General features: G+C 43.8%; 1 protein-coding gene across 2 annotated transcripts in view; it reads left to right on the top strand.

Annotated features, from left to right (window-relative positions):
• The first annotated feature begins 2,368 nt into the window (after window positions 1-2,368).
• The window catches only part of LOC117491351 (UDP-glucuronosyltransferase 2A1-like), a 13,889-nt gene continuing 5,113 nt past the window's right edge, over window positions 2,369-11,144 (top strand). For both annotated transcript variants that reach the window (XM_034141278.1, XM_034141277.1), the window contains exon 1: window positions 2,369-2,471. The gene's annotated coding sequence lies outside the window, so the exon portion shown is untranslated. The remainder of the gene's footprint in view (window positions 2,472-11,144) is intronic.

Raw genomic sequence — 11,144 nt, 5'->3', positions numbered from 1 at the left:
TGGAGGTGTAGAAGTTCACCATCATTGTCTTTGGCAGGTTGAATGTCTTCAGCTGCCTCAGGAAGAACATCCTCTGCTGTGCTTTTTTGATGAGGGAGCAGATGTTCTGTGGGCTGCGTTCTTCCTGAAGTCCACAACCATTTCCACTGTCTTGAGAGCGTTGAGCTCCAGGTGGTTGTCCCTACACCAGGTCATCAGATGGTCCATCTCCCACCTGTAGGCAAACTCGTCTCCACCACAGATGAGTCCGATGAGGGTGGTGTCCTCTGCAAACTTCAGGAGCTTGACAGACTGATGACTGGAGGTGCAGCTGTTGGTGTACAGGGAGAAGAGCAGAGGGGAAAGAATGCAGCCTTGAGGGGAACCGGTGCTGATGGTCCGGGGGTCAGAGACGTGTTTCCCCAGCCTCACGTGCTGCTTCCTGTCAGACAGGAAGTCTGTGATCCACCTGCAGGTGGAGTCGGGCACGTGCAGCTGGGAGAGCTTGTCCTGCAGCAGAGCCGGGATGATGGTATTGAAGGCAGAGCTGAAGTCCACAAACAGGATCCTGGCATAGGTTCCTGCTGTGTCCAGGTGCTGGAGGAGGAAGTGAAGGGCCATGTTGACAGCGTCGTCCACAGACCTGTTGGCTCTGTAGGCGAACTGCAGGGGGTCCAGGAGGGGGTCTGTGATGGATTTTATGTGGGACAGGACAAGGCGCTCAAAGGACTTCATAACCACAGAGGTCAGGGCGATGGGTCTGTAGTCATTTAATCCTGTGATCCTTGTTTTCTTGGGAACCGGGATGATGGTGGAGGTTTTGAAGCATGCTGGAACGTGGCATGTCTCCAGTGAGGTGTTGAAGATGTCTGTAAACACCAGAGACAGCTGATCAGCACAGAGCTTCAGGGTGGAGGGGGAGACATGAAAGAAATCATCAATCAAATCCCAATTTACCTTTATTTTTTATGCAGATGCTGATTCTATAAACATGATAATCCTAAAATGAAGGGGCCTTAAGGCTAATGGTGACTGCACCCAACGTTCCTGCAGTAGTGTACAGTTTGTTTGTCAATTATTTACAGTAGATTGTGGTTTTTCAACCTTGGGTTCCTTCCCCCAAGGTTAGTACCCTTGAACATATTAAATATGAAGGGTCATGAATTGATTAACATGACAATAAAGTACTAAATAATATTTTGCTTATGCTTTCTAGTCTTTATTTTTGAGTTGGATTAATGTATAATTGTACATCTTCAAGTCTTTGAAAAGTATTCGGATAAAACAGTCGGGAGGGAAAAATCTCTCCTTGATCTGGCCATCGAATGTACCTGCATGCAACCTGTAACAAGGGGTAGAAAGTAACTTAGTCTTAAGGCGATGAAGGCAAAAAAGTTGGTAAACACTGTGGAGGAAACTTCTGTGTAGTAATGCATGGAGTCACCGACTCAGGAAGGAGACACGGTGAGAGTTGGAGCTTTGATGTCAAACACTGATGGGTTTATTCAGAGTATTCGGCCGGAGGATTCACATCACAAATCAAAGAGTCAGAGGTTCTGACCACACGGTAGAGTTGCCACGTCAATTCTGAAGAACCTCTCTCTATGCTAGACCTTTTAACAGGTTCACAGAGAGAAATCAACATCTCTGAAGGAGTAGACTAAACACTGAATCATCTGCGTCCGACGCTCATGGCCTCAAGGATTTCACATCCTAGAGCCCACAAACACCGATAAAGAAGTGCCTCAGTGTTCTCACAACAATTACCCTACGTGCCAGTCAAGTTGACCGGTCTCACACTGGTGACAACAACACATATGGCACCAAGGCCTTTCCTTAAAGGAGATAACACATGTCAGAGTAAAAGGTTAGATATCTAGAAGAATTATTCCTTAACAAACACTAGATGAGAGTATCATGTGAAAGCATAATGCTAAATATATAAAGTTTTCCATGAAAACATTCAATAGTAACTTATATAATCAACAACGTTTATATCGCAGTGTTTCTTTACTCCCATCATTGTGTATTATTGAATATTTGACAATGCATGGCATGTATATATGTGACATGTCTTTATTAATCAAACTTAAAATATGGTTAAATGGCAGAATGCTTTCTAGCACATTTTTTGTTTAAGAACATGGGGGCAGCATCTGTGAAAAAATTGTCTGCTCTGTTCAGGTAAAAACAATATGAGTACTTTGAAGTTAAATGCAATGACTTGACACTAGATGGCACAGCAGATACATGTTGAACCTGTGTTCTTGCACCACTCTATGCACACTAAACAACATGGCCATTATCGGCAGCAGAAACACACCTTATACAACCTCACCGTTACATAACATGTGACTACATGCCAGTCAGTCATAACTTTGAAAGACTGGACGTGCAGTCACACTTCTTACCATCACCATCTTATTGAACAACTAATACTGTTGAACTGACACTTTGAAGTTGGATTGTCTTTACTGTTGCTGTTTATTTCGGTAAGTGTTAAAATAAATCTCTTTTATGCAGTAAAAACAGCCATGGAATGTGTGCTTCGTGGAAACGTGGTCTGTGCATGTCCTAGTAATGTACTGCATGTGTAAAGTTTAACAGAAGGTCATGCTGGTAAACAGTTACTGCTATCAACTTGTGTTTTAAAATATTTTGTATTAATGCCTCAAACTGGTATTTAATTGAGACAATTCAGAGTGAAAACATTTCCCTATAAGATAATCAAGGGAAAAAAAACTATTAGTTTAAGACAAAAATCTGATAAAAGCATTTGGACATTGAAAAGCATCCATGCTTACAAATACTAAATTGAGGCTACATGGAGGTTAAAGTTAAAGTCTAACACACTAACTATAGTGTAACTATGTTATTTTGGAGCTTAAACATGTTATTGCGGCAGTAATCTTTCAAACAAAGTGCCGCGAGGGACTAAACAAGAGAAAAACACTGTGGACGCGCAAAAACTCAGTCTTTCCAACAGTATGCGTTTGACCTTTTATTTTTCAAGCAAAAGTTCAATAGTCCATATCCATATATTCTTTTATGCGTGCATGTGTGCATGCGTGTGTGCGTGCGGTCAACAAAAATGGTCCTTCTCCAGCTCACTCCCCCTCCATCTATCACAAAGTGTGCAGGTAAAAGCAACCGGATATAACCGCAAATGTCACCACACCAATCCTTTGACACACCCACCACCTATAGTGACTCAAAAACATGTACCGTAATAAACACAGAAACTACTACTTCAAATGTGGCTCCTACATTCCGGCCCCTAATTATATCAACATAATAATTACACAACTGAAAAATGATGTAGGAGACAATCAAGGAAAAAACTTTTAAGGATAAAACGTCCTTTGTTAAAGTGTCCTTTTCTTCTTTAGGCAAAAAAAAAAATAGAAAAAAAAAAAAATATATATATATATATATATATATAGTTTGTTAGCCTATGAAGGAGTGATCTTTACTATCACTTGGTAAAAAGTCGGAAAAAACGTCAATGTCAAGGTCTATGAAGTTCAATAACCCACTAATTTCCTCACGGCTCTTCTGCTTCCTGTAGAAGGCAGATCTTTGTGATAGGCCTGTCCAGATGGCTAGTTTTTGTCTTCACTCGCACCTGACGTACAAGTCCTCTTCTGTCTGGAATGGTTTGTACAATCCTTCCTGTAAGCCATGAGTTGCGAGGTGCTGAGTCATCGACTATGAGCACAGCAGCAGGTTTTTCAACCTAAGGATCCAACCAACCGTCTTCTTCAGGTGGATCCAAGAAGAGAAGTGATTGATCAATCGGGTTACAGCATCCATCTCTTTTTCAACCTGCACAGCGTTCACATTCAGACTTATCTTGACCTCAGGGTCTTCTGGTGCCATTTCAGAGCCATCAGGGTTCTGAAGTAAGAAGATATGATTCTACACTGTATTGAAGTAAACATGTATTGTTTGAACGGGTTTTGATAATCACTTAGAAAAAGAATGTTATTCTCACTTTTAAACTCACTGATCCAGAGATTCTGTGTTTCACACACCAACATTGGCTGTTATCATCTCTAAGAGCCAGATGCTGTTTCTAAGTCGTTAAAGACATCGTAAAATAGGAAAAGATCCCCTGGAAAAGGTAGGGAGGGGAGATCGGGACGGAGATAAGAATTGACTTTTGACCTTAGGGGACTTTGGAATTTCAAGTCCTGGAGAGAACTATTGAACCCGGCCAGAAGCGAATCCAGCCAGTCAGGGCACTTGGGGGAGGTGGTCAGTTTAAACAGCTCCTTCCCAGGGCTTCTCTGATTCGCTTGGGAGAAAAGTGGGAAGGAAGAATCGACAAATCTCCGCCCCAAAGACAGATAGAAATACTGACGTTTGTGTGTGTAAAATTGCTTTTGGGTTTGGTGAGTTTGTTGGTCCTGATATCTGTGTCCGCATCGAATCACAAACTTCAAGTCCAATTTCTTCTCGTTTGATGAGTTTGTCTGGTCCCGATGCATTTATCCGCATCGCATCACAAATCTAAAAGTCCGGGGTACTCGAGTACTCTGTATAACTTGTATATGTGTTTGGTTTCCTACTAGAAGTAAACTCAGATAATTTGTTATAACTTTGATTCCGGTGTTTTCAATTCCTTTCTTAATTTAATAGAGATCCAGCCTCATCCAACGAACGGCGCGTAGCAGAGGTATTCTACTCCAACAGTTCACAGGCCACTGTTCTTCAGGTCCAGTGAGAAACTGAGGTCCAGACACCCATGTGTCATCTTTCAGGAGCGTTTCCACTTTGACTCCCCTGGAAGCCCAGTCGGCAGGATTGCTTGCGGTGGGAACATATCTCCACTGAGATGGATTTGATACGCTGCGTATTTTTGAAACCCTGTTTGCGACGAAGGTTCGAAACCTTAAGGTCTCATTACTGATGTACTTTAATACGGAAGTACTATCAGTCCAAAAGATGGAGTCTTTAAGTTGCATTTGCAGCTCCTTCCTACACATCTTGTCCATACGACTTGCAACCACGGCAGCCGTCAATTCCATTCGAGGGATGGTTATTGGTTTCAATGGGGCCACTCTAGCTTTTCCCATAATGAAGACACAGTGCACTTGTCCTTTGATGTTATGTAATAACAGCTAAGTCACTGTTCCATAGCCGTCTTCACTTGCATCTGCAAAGTGGTGTAGCTGAGCAGAGGTCACTTCCCCAAAATCCACCGGTTTTAGGCATCTGTCAACTTTAAACTCTTCGAGATTGCAGAGCTCCTTCAGCCAACTTTTCCACTCTTGTGCAGCTGAGGCTGGTATAATATCATCCCAACCAAGTTCCCTTCTGCACAAGTCTTGAAGAATCATCTTGGCTGATAGGACCACAGGTGCCAATATTCCTAATGGGTCAAAGATTGAGCTGACCATGGAAAGGATCCCTCTTCTGGTTATGGGTTTGTCCTTGATCATGATCTTGAACTTAAAGACATCTGACTCAACACACCACTGTACGCCCAATACTCTTTCCACAGGGAGTGTGTCATTATCCAAGTCCAGATCCTTAACTTCTTTCGCTCTCTCCATCGAAGGTATAGCAGCAAGCATGGTACGTCTGTTGCTAATCCACTTTGTGAGATGAAAACCCCCTTGAGCACAAAGTGCACAAAGGTCATGATAGAGTGCCACTGCCTCCTCCTCTGAGACCACAGATGTTAGACAATCATCAACATAGAAATTGTGCAGGACAGTGTTGATTACTTTGGGGCTGAACTGCTCCCGATGGTCCTCTGCACACTTTCTAAGGGCAAAACTAGCACAACTTGGCGACGATGTAGCTCCAAACAGATGTGCAACCATTCTGTGCTCTTCTAAGTTCTGATGATGATCTCCATTTGGCCACCAGAGAAACCTCAACAGATCTGAATCCTCAGCTGGTACTCGAACCTGATGAAACATGGCTTCAATGTCTGCCATGAGTACAACAGGTTCCTTTCTGAATCTTGTCATGACTCCAACCAGTGTGCTGGTAAGATCTGGTCCCTGTAGGAGCTGCGCATTCAGCGATGTTCCCTGGAATGTAGCTGCACAGTCAAATACGACCCTGATATTTTTCTTCTTTGGGTGGTATACACCATGGTGTGGTATATACCATACTCTGCCGTCACTGCGTTCCAGATCCACAACTTGCACTTTCTCTGCATAGCCCTTTGAAAGGATGTCATTCATGAAAGCGGTGTAATCAGCATGAAATGAAGCATCTTTATCAAACCTTCTCTTGAGGCTCAGTGTACGTTGTTCTGCTACTCTCCTGTTGTTTGGCATACTAACATCCCTTTTCCTTAAAGGTAAGCCAATACAGTAATGGCCATCCATCAACTTAGCAGACTTTGTGACGTAGTCCATAAAGTGACAGTCCTCTCTTGACGGTCCCATCTGTTCATCCTGACTGCATTCAGGGAAATCAGCCTTTAGCTGCTGCTTCCACAGATCTTCAAGGTTTGCAACAGATATCCTATTGACAGTGACATCTGGCTGTCCACAAGTAATTTCACTACTCCTGTCTCCTCTGAGAGGTCCATTGACAGTCCAACCCAGCATAGTTTTGACTGCGTATGGGCCCCCGTCTACACTCCGAATAACTTCCCATGGCTCCAGTGCCTCAGGAACATTAGTCCCAATCAACAGGTCCACATCTGAATCAATCTCAGTAATCATTACATGTTTCAGGTGAGGCCATCTCTGAAGGTCTTTCTGCAGAGGAATGTTGCCTCGATGAACTGGCATAGTTTTCTGGGTGTAGGTGTCAGGCAGCTCACAATAATGACTGCTGTCTAATCCAGCCACATGCAGGTCAGAAACAATGTGACTTCCAACTATTTTCTCCTGACCCATTGTCCGAAGGAGAATGTCTGTTCTTCTTCCCCTGAGATTCAGTTTGTTCATCAGCCGCTCCGTGCAGAATGATGCTGAGCTCCCAGGATCCAGGAAGGCATATGTTAGGAATGTTTCATGTCCCTTCTTAGACTTTACTTGAATAGGCACTATGGAGAGAGTACAATCTGGCTCACCGGCCCCTGTAAGACCACTGGACTGAACGGAGATAAGAGCACTGCTTATAGCTTTTCCTTTAGCTTGCATTGTGTCAGTTTCTTTCTCTTTCTGATAGATATGAAGTATGCTTGGGTGCTTCAGACTGCATACTTTGCACGAGAGGCGTTTCCTACAGTCTTTACTCATGTGCCCAATACACAAGCATCCAAAACACACACCGTGTTCCCTTAAGAAAGCGATTTTCTCACTATGAGCCTTTCTTTCCAGTTGAAAACACAGATCCAGTATATGTCCACCTCCACAAAACAGGCAAACACTTGTACCTAGTGAGCCTCTCTCCTTCATTCTTATTTCAGTTTCCACTTTATTTTCCGCTGTTGTAATAGTAGTAGCAAAGCTGCTTCCCCTCATCCTTGAACGAGGTTCAAGCTTAGCTTTCCTCACATCTTTGTTGGCTGCTGGTGGAGTATCCTGTATATCTCCAAACAGTGGATCGCTCACAATATCCACCTGTCTTTCAATGAAATTAACAATATCCATGAATGTAGCTCTCCGGCCCTGCCTTTTCTGTAAGTCATAGGCCAGAGTTCTCCATTTGCCCTATATTTGTAGGGCAACTTTTTTATGATGGCTAGCATATTGCTAGGCATGTTCAACTCACACATGTATTCAAACTCTTCCACGACGTTGCAGCATCCTCTCAGAAAGAGACCGTAAGCTTGCAGAGCTCGCACATCTTCTACTTTTATTGGCTGCCATGAAAGAGCCTTTTCCATGTAGGCCGAAACAATTTTCTGTGCATTACCAAAATGCTCCTGTAGCAAAGCCTTTGCTTTGGCATATCCTCTGTCATGGGCCATATGCTGACAGCTTCTGACAAGCTCCAAAGGCTGCCCCCTGGTGTACTGTTCGAGAAAATACAGGCAGTCTTTAGGGTTGCGAGTCTTCTCCTCAATGCTGTGCTCAAAAGCTCTTATGAATGCTTGATATTGAAACGGAGAGCCATCAAAAATCTGAATTTCTTTTTTAGGCAGAAAAGAAAGAGACTGTTGCTGAACCAACATGGATGTTATTTCATTTTGTCTTTCCAAGACATTAATTAAAGGATTCTGAGCACTGCTGCTTGGTGCCGGTGCTGCTGGGTGATTGCTTTGTTGCTGTAACTGTGGATGTGATTGTGATGAACTTTGATGTATATTGGCCTCTGAGCTTCTTGTGGCTTGATGTTGCAGATGTCCATATTCTGCTTCATGTTCTCTGCAAAAACTGTACGTCAGACTGACCACCTGTAGGCCTGTTTGTGTCAGGCACAAATGTTTTTGCTCCAGCACTGAGTATGGCTTCCTTTCGTCCCCTTTCCAAATAAGAATGCATGGGACAGATGTGTTACTTGCAGCACGAGACCTTCCAGAGCGTCTTAGCACATTCATTTTAGCCCTTGATGCAGCTATTTCCACTTCCATTTCCAGTTGCTCCCTCTTTTTCCTGAGCTGTTCCTTCTTTTTCCTGAGCTCTTCCTCTTGTTCATCCAATGCATGTTTGTCTTTTAATAACTTTTGTCGTGCCAAGAGAGCGGCCATGTCAGCCTCAGCTTTGGTGCATGATGATGTAGTTGAAACACTGGACCTGGTTCCAGCAGAGCTCCGCTTGCGAGACCCAATGCTTCCTATGTTTGAAACACTGTCGCTTGGTTTTATTTCATCTTGTGCTTCAGAAGTTTCAACATTTCTCCCAGAGTGTTTTGAAACATGAGACATACTTCGTTGGTGTTCATCAGATATCTCAATTGAGGGAACATGTGCGATGGTGATGCTCGGTTGTCTCCCAGTTTCAGAAAGCCATTGCTTGACATCGTCGATAAATCCATTATTGTATTTCAGTGTCTTGGCAAACCATACATTTTGTTTTTCCTGTTCGTCTGCAGGAAGAAGAGGAATTACAGACTTGTGTAACAGGGTGGTTTCTTTAACCAGTTGAATTAAATGCTCAAGTTGAGTTTGTATTTGTGAGGCGTTGTCATCCCTTTGCATGAGATCCTTCATTGTTTTAATCACACTTTTCATTTTGTGAACCTTTGATTGACGTTCCTTTTGGAGCTTTTCCATTTGATTTGCCAAAGCCTTGGCAGTGAGTATCGACTCTCTCTTCTGTTCATCCATTTTTGCCACATTGACATCTGAATTTGATCCACTTATTGACATATCCCTTTAATGTTTTAATGAATGAACAACAAATGCTCCAATCCACACAGCCAAACGCTCAGTAAATCACTGCTGCCGACAATAGACAACCTCTAGCGGCACAAACCACCACACGCAAGCAAAAGTCAGTCCCCAATGGACACGCAGCAGTAACTTATTCACACTGTGTTCAAACAAACATTTACACAGCATGAATGAAGAAGTTACATACCGCTCGCTCCTTGCTGTGTGGATTGTCCGTCAGTCTTTATCCTCCCGCGGCAGCACGCTGAAGTTATGGCGCAGTTCCACTACAGCGCGGAGCTCGCTTTAAGCGTGCCGTGTCGTGCCGTACCCGTTTTTGGTTGCGCTTCCACTAGGCCTAGTTACGGCCCGGCCCGGCCCGGCGCCACTTTTTCACCTCTTTTCTAGCCCGACAAAATTGTGGTTCTATCGGGGCCAACAAACAGGGCTGAGTCGGGCTGAGTATGCTAAACTAGAGAGAGGAGCGCTGGCAAGGGGGCTACAACAAGATGGACATATTTGACCGTGATTTAATTGTAATACACGTTTCAAAATGATGCCGAAGTAACAACATACTGATACCGGTTAGTAAAAACCATGAATTAATGCTTTGTCAAGTCTGCAGACAGACGGCAGGCGAAAAACCTTTTAAAATTCGTGTTTTTCTAGATGGAGATTGGCTAAGCTAACGCAGTATATGCTCCGACCGTCCACACTCACAACAACGGCCTATACAGACATAAATAAAGCAGCGACTGTATTCACCATGACACAGGCAGTCTGTGGTGTGTACTTGTTTAACTTTTGTCGAGTTTCTGAACATATATAAGGAGCTGTGAGCTCTGAGTGCTAACAGCTAACGGCTGTGTTGTGTTTTCTGGAGTTCTCATTGAAGATGACGTCACGGCTCCGCCTACACTGCGTTACTATAGTAACTACCCCAGTTCCTAAACTGTAATGGAAGCGCAGCATGAAGTGAGTCGGCCGAGCCGTACCGAGCCGTACCGAGCGTGGCCGAGGCCGACCGTGTAGTGGAACTGCGGCAAAGCCGCTCTCCAATACAGCGGCGCTAACGGCGTTTCAATGTTTCCTTTTAATTCCACAGCGTCCCAGATCGATCCAAGGAATCCCCGTATATATCCTCGATTTCCGTAGATCCACGCTGTGGTACAAGTCCTTTTTGTTGACTTAATATTGCGGCAGTAATCTTTCAAACAAAGTGCCGCGAGGGACTAAACAAGAGAAAAACACTGTGGACGCGCAAAAACTCAGTCTTTCCAACAGTATGCGTTTGACCTTTTATTTTTCAAGCAAAAGTTCAATAGTTCATATCCATATATTCTTTTATGCGTGCATGTGTGCATGTGTGCATGCGTGCGTGCGTGCGGTCAACAAAAATTGTCCTTCTCCAGCTCACTCCCCCTCCATCTATCACTCAGGCCCAATCCCAAACCACGCCCTACACCCTACCCCTACACACTACCCCTCCGTTTGCACGTTCGCGCGGAGGGTCCGCCACATTGAGGCCCAATCCCAAACCACTCCCTCGACCCTACCCCTCCGTGGCGGAGTGAACTCCGTCTGTAGCTACACTCGCAGCTCAACGAGGCTCCCTCCTGTCAGATGGAGGGAGTAAATACAGCGGCAAGCTTTGGGACGGCCTCCCCTCTCTCCGGCAGAAACAGGAAATGCCGTAACTGTATGTAACAACGGCTTCAAATCAGCATCTCTTAGACAAAAAATGTAAATTAATAACTCAAATAAAACTCCAAACATCTTTAATTGTGTTACTTTTTTGTAAAGCTCTTTTAGTTTTAAACCTGATGTTTATAAGCTTCTTAGTTTTTGCAACAGTCTGTAAATATACACAACTTTATAATAAAATGCACACATTTACCTTTTCTAGACTAACCACAGGTACGATCCTAAGTTAAAC

This window comes from Trematomus bernacchii, unplaced genomic scaffold, assembly GCF_902827165.1.
Source record: "Trematomus bernacchii unplaced genomic scaffold, fTreBer1.1, whole genome shotgun sequence".
Classification (NCBI taxonomy): Eukaryota; Metazoa; Chordata; class Actinopteri; order Perciformes; family Nototheniidae; genus Trematomus; species Trematomus bernacchii.
Note: the sequence above shows the minus strand (reverse complement) of the source record. Positions and strands in the feature narration are given on the sequence as shown.